Here is a 13,570-nt window from a genome sequence, read left to right as displayed (position 1 = left end):
GCACATTTCCATGCGTAAGACGTTCCCTTTAAACTCTGGAATGAATTGGATCCATTCCCAGACATGGCAGACTGGCATGTCCCAGGGATACAGAAGCAGCCTGGAGGCAAAAAGTGACACTACTCTCACCGAAACCTTGGACCACTGTGGTTGTTAGCTCCTATGCTTAACTCACTTTCAGGAGAGAAATTCCTATTTAGTAATGGCCTGCTATGTGCAATGTTCTCAAAATTTATTATCTAATTGATCCTCAAAATGACTAATTGAAAGCAAGGACTCAAGATATGTTTACCCATGTTCCTTACAGCATTATTCAAAATAGACAAAAGGACTCACATGTCTATCAATGTGGTATATCCATACAGTGGAATATTATTCATCCTTAAAAAGGGAGGAGATCCTACCCTGGCCAGTTTGGGCTCAGTGATTAGAGCATCAGCCAGCAGACCTGGAGTCCCAGGTTCGATTCCAGCCAAGGGCATGTACCTTGGTCGCAGTTTGTCCCCGGCCCCTGTTGGAGCCGTGAAGGTGGCAGCCAATCAATGTGTCTCTCTCACATCGATGTTTCTCTCTCTCTCTCCCCCTCCCACTCTGTCTGAAGATAAATGTAAAAATATCCTCGAATGAGGATTTTAAAAAAAAGGGGAGAAAATCCCGACACATGCTACACCATGAATGAACCTTGAGGACATCATGCTGAATGAAATAAGTCAGTCACAAATGGACAAATACTATATGATTCCACTTATATGAGATACCTAGAGCCATCAATTCACAGCGACAGAAAGTGGAGTGGTGGTTGCCAGGAGCTGGGGGCAGGTGGGAGTGGGCAGTATCTAATAGGTAAGGTGTTTCACTTGGAGAAATGAAAAAATTCTGGAGATGGATTATTGTGGCAACAACATTGTGAATGCACTTAACATCACCACGAACTGTACAGTTAACAGTGATTAAAATCACAATAAAATTTTAAAAAAATATGATCCTGTAGGGTGCAGGTTACTCTTCTCATTTTACAGATAAGAAAACTGAGGCTGGGCCTGGCCAGTTTAGCTCAGCAGTTTGAGTGTTGGCCCATGGACCGGAGAGTCCCGGGTTCGGTTCCCACTAAGGGCACATACTTTAGTTGCAATTTGTCGCCGGCCTGGTTGGGGTTGTGTGGGTGGCAACCACTCGATGTGTCTCTCACATTGATGTTTCTCTCTTTCTCTTCCTCTCTCCTCTCTCCCTCCAGCTCCGTCTGAAGATAAATGCAAAAATGTCCTCGAGTGAAGATAAAAAAAAAAAAAAGAAAACGGAGGCTGAGAGGAAGTCAGACAGCCAGACTGAACACGGGTCCCTGAACTCAAGAGCCCCCAAACCTCCTTTGCATTATGCTGCCCCTTCCAGAGCTCCCAGCCCTGGCCTGACTGAGGGGCGCTGGCTCCAAGACTCCGCTGTCTAAGGAGAGAGACCCATGACATTAGGCCTCACTGTAGTTCAGAAACAGAGGGGTAGGTGTGGCTGGGGATAGAATTACAGGCTAAAACTGAGAATTGTGCCAACATCAAAAATTATGAAATGAGGAGCTCCAGGCTTCTCTCTAATCCAGAATGATTATCTCCACTGCTGAGCATCCAATTTAAATTCATTGTGTTTAATACAAAGCCACAGTACAGAGCCGGCTGTCTCCTGACAAGCAGTTACCATGGAGACTGGAGATGATCCTCAAAGGGAGTAGAGAACGTGGCTGCCAGCTTCTGAGAAGCCCAGGGGCCCAGGGAAACCATTCCAAAATAGAGCCGCACAGAGGGGCCCTTTGTGTCACCCTCCTAAGCAAAGCCCCTTCCCATCCCAAAGTGGGAAAGTTCACAGGCAAGCAGGCTACGACCACCTTTATGAATAGTCCAGGCTGCCCACAGATGCCAGAGGGGAGGGATTCATCAACACTCCAGAAATAAACCACATGTAACCCCACTTGTTCTTCCTCCCACCCGAGTCCCCATGTTGGTCCCGTAGCTAACTGACAATGTGCTGTCACACTGCTGAGCTAGGCTGCCCGAGGCCTCCCTGGGTAAGGCCTGGAGGAATGGGGGCTGCAGTGCAAGGGGCAGGCAGACCTGTCCCTGTACTTATTAGCTTGGCAGGTTACTTCACTTCCTGAGACAGCCTCCCCTGCACCCTGGAAAGGATATAATAAGACCTGCCCAAGGGGGGCTTCAAAGATCAAAATGTGTGCATAATTGATAAAGAAATGCTCTGACCAGAGGGCCGGAGGTCCAGGCTGGAAGGGCAGGAGATGGAAGCTCAAGGGCAGGTCCCTAGGAGAGCCATGCACAGCCAGGGGCCACCTGGGGATCTGGGCTCCTGGAGCCCCTCAGGAGCTCTGTTTTCCACACAGCAGGGAGAAAATCCTTTGATGGGCCATTAAGTCTAGACTTGGAGATTCGAAGCCAGAGCACTCTTTCAAACACGAGTCTAGAGTGTCACGAGCCTGCAAGCGAGAGTCAGGACACATGAGCAAAGAGAGCTATAGCCCAGGTGTGGCGCTAACAAACACTACCAAGAAGAACGGAAACCTAACAGAAGGAAGAAGAGAGGGTGGTAACGGCTCAGTGCTGAGAACTTCGGTCCACGAAAGTTTCCTCCTAATCTAGCCCACTCAGAACTCCCTGGTCTATCTCTATTCTCCACTAACTCTAAACGGAAGGCAAAGAGGGAGCAGAATGAATTCTTCCCTATGACATCATCACAAGTTGCTGTCCGCTAGGATATGGATCCCGTGAAGATGACAAACATATCCACATCAATGTGTAGCCCAGAGTCTTGGAGGACATCCTGGTGAACCTCGTCTAAACCCCAACTCCTAAAGAAGTTCCTTTATATCAAGTGCTTGGCCAATACACTCAGTTTAGGGTTCTCTGAAGTTTTGGGTTTACAGCCTGCACTAAGAAAGTTTGCTTGTGAGGGCATAGAATAGCCAAAACAACTTTGAAAAAGAAGAACAAAGCTGCAGAATGTACACTGTCTGCTTTCAAGTCTTGTTGTAAAGCTATAATCCAGACAGTGTGGTATTGGTATAAAGACAGACAAACAGATCAAAAGAGCGGAAAAGAGAGTCCAGAAATAGACACACCTGTATATGGCCAACTGATTTTTGACAAGAGATAATCTTTTTAACAAATGGTGCTAGAACAATTGGATAGCCATTTGCAAAAACACCGAACCGTACCATATACCATGTATAAAGACTAGCTTAAAATGGATCATAGACCTAAATGCAAAAGCCAATATTATAAAACTTCTAAAAGAAAGCAGAAAAAATTGCAATGACCTTGGGTTTCACAAAAATTTCTTGATTACAGTACAAAAAAAGAACTATAAAAAAAAAATCAGTAAGTTGCACTTGAAAATCAAAAACCTGTGCTCTTCAAAAGACACTGTTAAGAAAACAAAGAGGTAAGTCACAGACTGGGAGAAAATATTTGCAAAATATATACTCAACAAATGACTTATAACTAAAATAGATAAAGAACTCTGACAACCCAATAAAAACAAAACTAACAACTCACTTAAAACCTCAGCAAAGGAAATATTTTAACAATGTGAACACTTCACCACAGATATATAGAAGGCGCATATAATGACATTGGACACTAGCCATTAGGGACGTGCAGACTAAAACTACAACGAGACACCGCTACACACACCTGCTAGCAAGACTAAAATGAAAAAGACTGACCATAACAAGTGATGGCAAAGATGTGAAGCCTGGAAGGAATATAAATTGTTACAATCGCCTTGGAGCCCAGTTTGGCAATGTCCTAAAAAGCTAAACATACACATACCAAATGCCCTAGGCATTGCACATCTAGGTAATGTAAATATAAGTACATACAAACACTTGTACACAGATGTTCATAGCAGCTTTATCTGTTATAGCCAGAAACTTAAAATGATGAGTAAAAGAAACCAGACCAAACAAAGAATGCATACTGTGTTATTCCCTTTACATAAAAATGTGAGAAAATGTAAACTAATCTAGTGACAGAAAACAGACCAGTGGTTACCTGGGATGGGGAAGGGTTACAAGGGACACAAAGAAACTTTTGGGAGTGATGGATATGTTTATTAGATTAATGGTGATGCTTCCCAGTGTTTACATATGTCAAAACATATCAAACTATACACTTTAAAAATGAGTGGCTTATTATATGTCAATTATACCTTAATCAAGTTGCTGAAAAAAAAAAAGTAACACAGAGCCCGGCCAGGTATGACTCGCTGATTGAGCACTGACCTATGCACCAAGAGGTCACTGGTTCAATTCCTGGTGGGGGGCAGGCGGAGGGCATGCAGGAGGCAGCCGATCAACACTGATGCTTCTCTCATTGATGGTTCTGTCTCTCCCTCTCCCTTTCCCTCTATCTAAAAAAATCAATAAAAACATTAAAAAAAAAAAAAAAAAGTAACAGAGATTTAAAAAATAAAAAAGTGGCTTTCTAGGTTACTTAATCATGACCTTCTTCATTCTATACATACTCTTCCCAAGAATAGAATTCCCCAATATGTAGCAAGTTTAATTTTATTTTTAAATATTAATTAAGAATACCATGGAGAGTTTAAATCTAAATAGGAAAGTTATTTATGGATTAGGGGTTGGATTCATTAATCTCTAATGGTATTTCCAGCTCTAAAATTCTGTGTATTAGTGAGTATGAGTGTGCGAATGTGTCAGTATGAGTATATGAAAGTGTGCAAGTGTGTGAATGTGTGTGTGTAGTATGAGATAAATACTGGTTAATGAGAAAGTTCTCACTACAGTTGATCCATAGTTTTATCTTCATATAGTCACTAATTAAGGATCTTACAGCTCCTAATTTTTAATGAACAAGAAACAAAAAAGGATCAGAAGGAGAAAAAAACGTGGTTGGCTGCCCTGACAACCTGAGGGAACAAGGAGGCAGGAACTACTGTGGGGGTGGGGTGGGAGATACGGTGTCTACCCACACTTCTACCTGTCAGTGAGCCATTCTAAGACCCTTACATTTAGTACAGGAATATGGCAAACTTCAGTGGTCTGGGAGAAGAGAGTTCCAAGTGAGTCTTTTGAAGCCTTCCATAAGGCCATATTAAAATATTTCTTGAAATATTAAAAATATGTGCACGCTTTAAGAAAAGAAAAAGATGCCCTGACTGGTTTGGTTCAGCGGTCAGAATGTCGGCCTGTGGACCAAAGAGTCACGGGTTCGATTCTGGTCAAGGGCACGTGCCTTAATTGTGGTTCGGTCCCTGGCCCTGGTCAGGAAACCAGTTGATGTGTCTCTTTCACATCGATGTTTCTCTTTCTTTCTCTCCCCCCCTTACTCTGTCTGAAAATAAATGGAAAAATATCCTCGGGTGAGGATTTTAAAAAAGAAAAAATAGAAAAAGTGTATCATTCATGTACTATACGCATCACTGAAGTATATATACAGTACATAATGTGTTTTCCTTCTTCTTTTCTTTTTTTAAACCCCAAAGGATGAGAGTATAAAAGCAGAACTTGTATGAAGTATGAAAGGTTTCCAAGATGCTTGGGCTCTATCACAGCAGGTGTGTTTATTTCTGTCCTTGACCCAAAGGTTTTAAATTGTAACAATCTCTCTGTAGATAAATTCTTTGCAAATACTCTTTATTGTAAAAAGTGAGGAGCTGCTTGGACACCACTGGAGATTTTTCTAATACTACATGTAAAAATTTATAAGAACCGATAAATCTCCTCTCTTCCATTTGTTCTAAGAAGGGCCAGCCTGGGCCTACATTTTGGCCTGCCCATTAATGTGGAGGTAGAATGACTGTGCCAGCAAGGTCTTGTTAAGCAAGATAACTGATTTGGAGCAGGACCTCTTTAAATAGCCCGTGATGCCTGCAGAGTTTATGACTGGCTATTTCTGCTTTTAAGAGACCAAAAATTAACTGCAATTCATCATCATCACTATTAGATTCCATTAGGAATTTAAAACACACATAGTTGACCCTAAGAGTTGAAATGGAATCCAGTTTTTTTTTTTTTCAGTTTCTATTTGATGCCTAACAGTTTTATACATATACTCATGAGGAAACTGTACAAATGGGTTTTCCAGGGGTCAGTCCTCCATCAGCAAGATCTATTTATTTATTTAACAAATACTCACATAGTGCTTAGTAAGCACCCAAGACTATTTTAAGTTCTTTACAAAGAGTGACTCATATTCATAAAATGCTATTATAATTTCCATTTTTCAAAGAAGAAAATTGAGGTACAGAAAGATGAACTTATCCAAATCACACAGCTAATAAATGTGGAGCTGAAACTCACAGCAGTTTCCTCTGTATTCGTAACTACCATGCTTTTCTGACGTTCATGTTCCTTGACTGTCTACTGTATGCTTAGAGCTATGTGAGTTCTGTGGTGAGTCACGAGTTAAATGTAAATGGTGGTCTTTGCTCAATCCCCAGTAGGGGGCACGCAGGAGGCAGCCAAGTGATTATTTCGCTCTCACACAGATTTTTTTTTTTCTCTCTCTCTCTCCCTCTCCCTTCTAAAAATCAATTTAAAAATCTTTTAAAAAATCAATAAATTGTAGTCTTTGCCCCTCATAGAATCTTCAGTCTAGCTGAGAGATAAACTTTATACAGGACACAATTTTAAAGCCCAGGATGACAAATTATCTCAGCTGGTGAGAAGAAAGGAGAAATCTGGATTTGAATGAGCTGGAGGAAGAAGGTGGCATGAGGGGGCAGACCTTGAAGGAAGGGTCCGTGGATGGGTGGGGAGGGATGGCAGGAGGGAGCATAGATGTTCATAGGGGAGGGGCTGAGAAAACCATCTTCCTGATAGATGAGCACATGCTGGGGAGCAGCTGGGAATGAGGACTGGATGGGAACACAAGGTCAGATGAGGAGTTGCCCAGAGTGAAGACCCAGAAATCCAAACTTGACGTCTTAGTAAACAGGGAGCCAGTGAAAGTTGTCAAGCAGGGATACAACACGAGGCACAGAAAGCTATGAAGTAAAGGACGGCCAAGGTGACTTTTGATGAAAAAAAAAAAGTAAATGTGGAATCTTTAAAAAGGTTTAAGTAGTTTAAGCAAAACTGGTGAAACGGAGGTGTACCAGGGCATCTAGGATGGCCATGTTTTCGCTTGTGACCACCATATGGTAGGCAGCTGACTCCCAGGGACCCACACCCCCTCCCACTGAGAGTGGTAGGGACCCTGTGAATAGGTGGGATACCATACCCATGATTAGGTTATGTTATATGACACAGTTGACTTAAAGAAAGGAGATTATCTCAGTAGCCTGAGCTAATTAGGTAAATTCTTAAAGGTTTTTCCTGGTAAAAGAGAGTCTAAGTTAGAGAAATTTGAAGCATGAGAGGGATTCAAAGTGGAAGAGTCCGTGTTGCTGGCTTTGAAAATAGGGGGGTCACATGGCAAGCAATGCTGACAGCCTCTGGGAGCTGAGATGGGCCCTTAGTTGACAGCCAGCGAGGAATCAGGGACTTGAGTCCTATAACTGCAAGAAACTATATTCTGCTACATGAACTTAGCAGAGGACCCTGGATTCCAGATGAGACCACAGCCCAGCTAACACTTTGATTGTATCCTTATTGGACCCTGAGCAGAGAGCCCGGTCACACCATGACCAGACTTCGGACCTACAGAATTGTGAGCTCATACATGGTTATTGTTTTACATTGCTAAATTCGTAGTCATTTGTTAGAAAATAGTAAAAAAATACATCCCTTGTTAAGGGTTGAGGTGCCTGCCACCTGAAGAGGTAGAAGGATGTCCTTTGGGTGGCTGGGGAGGGGAGGTCACTGCACTCATGGAGTTCTAGTGCGAGTGTGGATGACTCAGGGAAGACAGAGGAGAGAGGAGCCCAGCTTTGCTGACCCCAACTAGCACAGCCAGGCCAGAAGAACGGCAGGTCAGTAGGAAGAATGGGCACAGTGTGGCAGCAGCTGGCCCAGGGACACAGGCAGCACAGGTACTAGATGAACAGCAGACTAATTTTGCTGCAAAGTCAAAGCGGGTGGATCAAGTAACCTAAGAGAGTGGAAGACAGAGAGGCTAGACCTTGGGTGGAAGCAGGTAGTCACACTGGGGACCAACATTTATCTCATACATTCTCTGTGCCAGGCACTGTGTGAAGTGTTTCTCATGCATCACCTCATTAATCCTCACAACAACCATTTGTAAATGGTAAAAACTGTCAGCCCTAAGGCACTGACATCAATGTTACTCCTCCAGGGACAAGTGGTGTTTTATAAAGGGCTGTCTCAGGGAGGCAGAGAGCTCATTCCACTGTGTGCCTGATGCATGTCAGTTCCGTGACACCTTCCTCTGGTCCAGGCAAGTTTAGAGCCACAGTGTCAAGGAAACCATTTGCATAAAGCCCCTGAGCGGAGTGGTGAAAAGGGCCTCAGACTGAGACCCTTGCATCCTGGTCCAATTACCTCTGGGATTTGGGGCAGCTCATTCATCCTCCCATCATTGGGAGGGTGGGACTAGATTTCTAAGGTCCTTTTCAGTTTTTTACACACATACATGAACTTGGGAATATCAGTTAATGAGCAAAATCATATGAGTCTGGATCCCAGTAAAAAGGAAATGTTATTACAGAGCTTTATAAAAGAATAAAAAGACATTTTAGCCAGAATTAAACAGAAGTGGACAGAATATTAACATCAAGCTAAAAGAAAGGAAGTGAGAAGCATTTAAAGTTTAATTCCAAGACAGCAAATCTCAAAGGCAAATAGCATATAGTCTGCCCAATGGATGAATGCGAGCCTTGGTAAGGATGCTGGCAGGCGGGCACCAGAGGGAATTCATTTATGTCCTAGCCTATCATAACTCAGGACTCTGCCAGGTAGGGTCCAGTCCACTGCAGTGGGAGGAGGAGTGTGGACCCCCAAGGGGGCTGGGATGTGGCAGGCCATTGCAGCTTATTTACACCACTGAACATCCCCGGGCAGACCCCATGCTGGCTAAGCACTCTTCTGGTTAGAATTTGGCTTCCACTGCAGGTTGACTACAAGAATAGATGTCCTGCTGCTACTGATTTTGAGTTAGTGGGAGGCTGTCTCTGTGACCAGATGGCTCTGGCACAGCCAGGAGGGAATCTCTGGGCCCTCAGAGAAGAGGGAGAGACCCAGCCGGACTTCCGTTTGATGACACTTCTACCACGGCCAACTTCCCTCTCTGATGGTTTCTACGGGGTATAGACAGGAGGACAGAACAAAGGCCAGGGAAACTTAGCAAGTATAGGGTGGGGTCTGGGAGCCCGATGACTGACCCTGGAATGTAAATAGAAGAGAAGAAGATAAATAAGACTGGCAAGGGCAAGGCAGGCCCAAGCGTTCAAAAGGGATTCGGATGTCAGCCCTGGCACATAAGGTCGGGGTCAATCAGGAGACAGAAGTAACAGCCAGGACAACATGCCATTCAAAATAGCTGAGAAAGTTCCTTCACAATGTGCCTGCCCATGTTAGAATCATCAAAGATGTTTGAAAAAAATACTGATGGGGGAGGAGCAGACCTAGAGACATTGATTTCATTGGTCTGGGGTGGGGCCTGGTCACTAGTACCATTTAAACTAAAATCTCCCAAATAGTTCTAATGTAATGGCTGCCAAGGGTTGAACGCCATTGGCCTAGACAGTGGTTATTAATATATTTTTGGAGGAGCAGGAGGCAGAAAAGGAAGCTTTCTTCCACAGTCCATGCCTGCCCCTCTAGCAACATCTCAGTGCAGGGGTTGTGCCTATAGTTTAGACGAGATCGGGCGCGCTCAGGGTGGTATGGCCATAGACTGTGCCTATGGTTTAAAAAGCCTCATTCTGGCCCTGGCCAGTTTGGCTCAGCGGTTAGAGCGTTGGCCTGCGGTCTGGAGAGACCCGGGTTCGGTTCCCGCTAAGGGCACGTACCTCGGTTGCAGTTTGTCCCCGGCCCTGGTTGGTCGTGCGGGTGGCAGCCACTCGATGTATCCCTTTCACGTCGATGTTTCTCTCTCTCTCTCTCTCTTCCTCTCTCTCCCTCCCACTCTATCTGTACAAAAAAATGGAAAAATGTCCTCCGGTGAGGATGAAAAAAAAAAGCCTCATTCTGATATTCCCACCTGGCCATGGAGACCCATCGGTGTGGTGCATTAACATTTTTTATTAGGCAATATTAGATGTACATTAAAAAATAAATATAACTTATAAGTCAAGCAGAATAATAATGAAAGACCCCATGACCCCTGTGGAATCCTAGACCTTTATTAACCAGTTGGTCCTACAGGTTCTCTCTCCTCCCCTCATTCCCTTGCCTCCCCACAGGAGATAACCTCTGTCTTCAATGGAGTTTGCAATATTAACAAACAGGTGGTCCTGGCACCTCTGGAAACCCAGGTACTGGGTTTAGGGAGGGTGGGGACTAAAGGTTGAGAGTGCATGGGGTGTGGGGAGAAGGATCAAATGATCAGCTGGGAGCAAGAGACACAGAGCCAGGGGAGCCAGGCGGAGCCTGCCACAGCCGGCGACAGAGGCAAAGGCAGGCGAAGCGTTTGTTAAAGGAGTGCTAGAGAGATCCCTTTAGACCCCGTACAATGGAGAGCCAGATGCTTTCAGAAAACCCAGGCTTTCAACGGTCTTGTGTTCCCAGCCCTGGCTGCTGTTGCCAAATAGACAAGACCACAAGAGCTTAGGGGGTGCAGAGTTCAAGGCTCCACGGATCTGTCGGACAAGAACAAAAAGATGCAACTTGATTTCTCTTTTTCTCTAGGCTAATCACTCAGGTGAGCTTATCTTTGGGATTATTATTCCACTATAAACCCAGATGCTTAAAGTGAATCCACTGCTACCTTTCTTAGAAGGTACTAAGTAGGTCAGTGGCAACCTATCAGGGTGCAGACTCTGTGCGAGAGCCACAGCCGTGTGAATAATTAAATCCACACGTCCTGGGAGCAGCATTGCAACAGGAGAGCATTTTCTCTCCCCAGGAGATTGTCAGGAACTAGAGGAAAGAGGAAGCCAAAAATATCCAATGATAGGAGCACCAATGTGGAGGGGAAATCCTGGAAGGGAGGGGGTACCGGGGCAGGAAGCCAGTTCTTGGGAGGATGGGAGACCACAGGCAGGACTCTGGGGCAGGGTTCAGGGAGGACTGGGTCGTAGCTGTATTATGAAACAGAGCACGATACTAGCTGGGGGACAAGGACAAGGTGCAATCTTGCTTAGTAGATGGATATAATCAAAGGGTCTGTTTAGGTGACACCAATAGCTAAGGGTGCGTGGGGTCTATGGGCCCTTAAATTCCCCACAACTAGGGCGTGGCATGGATGGGGGTGCCTGAGGTAGCCTAAGCCTACAGGAACCGGGAGAGCTGGGGCCTTCAATCACACAGGGGCTTTTATGTGTTTTCCAGAGGCAGCTGCTCCCGTGGATGAGAGGCCTGGAAAAGATCAAGAGTTACCCACCACCTTGCACCGAGAGGCATGGGCAGAGGTCTTCATTGGCTGTAAAGAGCTAAAGGCTCTCAGGGGAAAAGCTGTCACTCCTGGCTAATGAGGCCCTGACAGATGACAGTGTGGAAAACAAGACAAAGAAGGCCAGCCTGCCTTCCGAGAGACTGGTAGACAGAGTAGTGACAGTGTGGCATCCCGCCCTGGACTAAAGGTCTCCAAAGTAGGGAAAGTAACCAGAAAGCTACAATTTTTGTTGCAAGACCTGAGCATACACACAGAATGGACCCCAACATGGACTGATATGGTTATCAGCATTAAATTGATGGTAACTACTGTGACCTCTCTTAATGACTGCTGGGAATGACACTGTGACAACCAGTTTGGAAAACGATTTGGCAGTATCTCTTAAGCTGAACGTATGTTACCCCATGACCCAGGGATTCCACTGCTAGGAATATGCCCAACAGAAATGTGTGCATATATGTCTGCCAAAAGACACATATAAGAATGCTCATAGCAACGGTGTTTGTACTTGCTTCAGATTAGCAACTACCCAGATGCCCACTGATAGCAGAATGGGTAAGTGCTGTATGTGCTATATCACACTGTGGAATACCATAAAGTAATGAAAATAAATGATACACAATAACATGAGTGATTTTCACAAAAATAATGTTGAGCAAAAGAAGCCAACACAAGGGTACATAATGCCTGATTTCATTTAGATAAATAGTCAAAACCAATTTATGGCAAATACACTAAAAATTATTGACTTCTACACTTTAAATAGTGAATTATATGGTGTGTGAATTACATTTCAATTAAACTGTTTCTTTAAAAAAAAAACAAAAACAAAACTATGTCCTGGCTGGTTTGGCTCAGCAGTTAGAGCATCGGCTTGTGGACCAAAGGGCCGTGGGTTCGATTCCCGGTCAAGGTCATGTACCTGATTTACAGGTTCGATCCACTGGGGCTGTGCTAGAGGCAACCAATGTGTGTCTCTCTCATATCAATGTTTTTTTTTCTCTCTCTCTTCCTCCCTCCATTCTACTGTATCTAAAAAAAAAAAAAAAATCAATGGAAAAATTTCCTCAGGTGAGGATTAACAATAAAACAAGCAAACAAACAAAAACTATGATAATAGAAGTCAGGCTAGTGGTTTTCTTTGGTGAGTAATTGTGACTAGGAGGGGGCGCAAGGAGGGGCTTCTGGTGCTGGCAATGTCTGCTTTCTCAATTTGGGTGCTGGTCACAAAGGTGTGCTCAGTTGTGACAATTCTGCATACTTAGTATATGTGCACTTCTCGATACGTAGGCTATACATCAATGCAAGTAACAACAACAAACACAAACGACACAGGCCCAGTGGCCTGGCCCAAGTGCCTGGGATGGTGACCCGGATATGCTCACTCACTTCTGAAGGGGCCTGACTGCAAGGAGACCCTACGAGTTTATGAGGGGGGGCTCCCCATTTCACCAGTGAAGCACTGCCTGCAGGGCCCAGGGGGGTTCTTAGAGAAAATAGGGAGGGTCTACCTATCACCTCTCTTCTCTGGGCTCAGCTAGAGTGGGCAGATGGGGCCCCAGATGCCCAAGTATTAGGCTTGGGAGCATCCTTGCCCCAGGACAGCCTTCTAGGTCTGCTGCTCCTGGACTGGGAAGGGGGCATATCCTCAGGGAGACTTTAAGGGCCACCTGCCTAAGGTGGGCTAGTCCACAGAGCTGTGACCCCAGCCTGGCTCTTCAGGGCCGGCTTTGTGGGCCTTGTCAGTGGCTGCCTAACAGTAGGAGCACTTGAACCCCCAGGAAGATGGATCCAGGGGGAGAGCCCTAAGCATGGGAGAGGGCTCCTGATAACTCCAGACAGAACAGAGGTGGGATTTGAGGGTGCAGGGCCATTGGGGATTTGAGGTTATGGGCCAAAATAGGACATAGGACTGCAGCTATAGGACGAGGGGCTGGTGGATCTTTCTCACCCAGGAAGTATTACAGGCCAAGTCCTTTGTAGATCAGATAGGACATAATCTGCTGCCAAGTTCAGGGGCTTGTGGCCTTTGAAATTATGATTCAATTCTGTATTTTAAAAATCTTCACAGGTGACTCTGGTGCGCAGCCAATGTA

General features: G+C 44.9%; 1 protein-coding gene across 1 annotated transcript in view; it reads right to left on the bottom strand.

The window, feature by feature from the left end:
* Positions 1 to 13,570, bottom strand: part of DPYSL5 (dihydropyrimidinase like 5) — an 84,578-nt gene that overhangs the window by 34,817 nt on the left and 36,191 nt on the right. The window lies entirely within an intron of this gene.

Source organism: Molossus molossus, unplaced genomic scaffold, assembly GCF_014108415.1.
Source record: "Molossus molossus isolate mMolMol1 unplaced genomic scaffold, mMolMol1.p scaffold_m16_p_15, whole genome shotgun sequence".
In the NCBI taxonomy this organism is placed as follows: domain Eukaryota; kingdom Metazoa; phylum Chordata; class Mammalia; order Chiroptera; family Molossidae; genus Molossus; species Molossus molossus.
The sequence above is the reverse complement of the archived record's forward strand: the minus strand, read 5'-3'. Positions and strand labels throughout refer to the sequence as shown.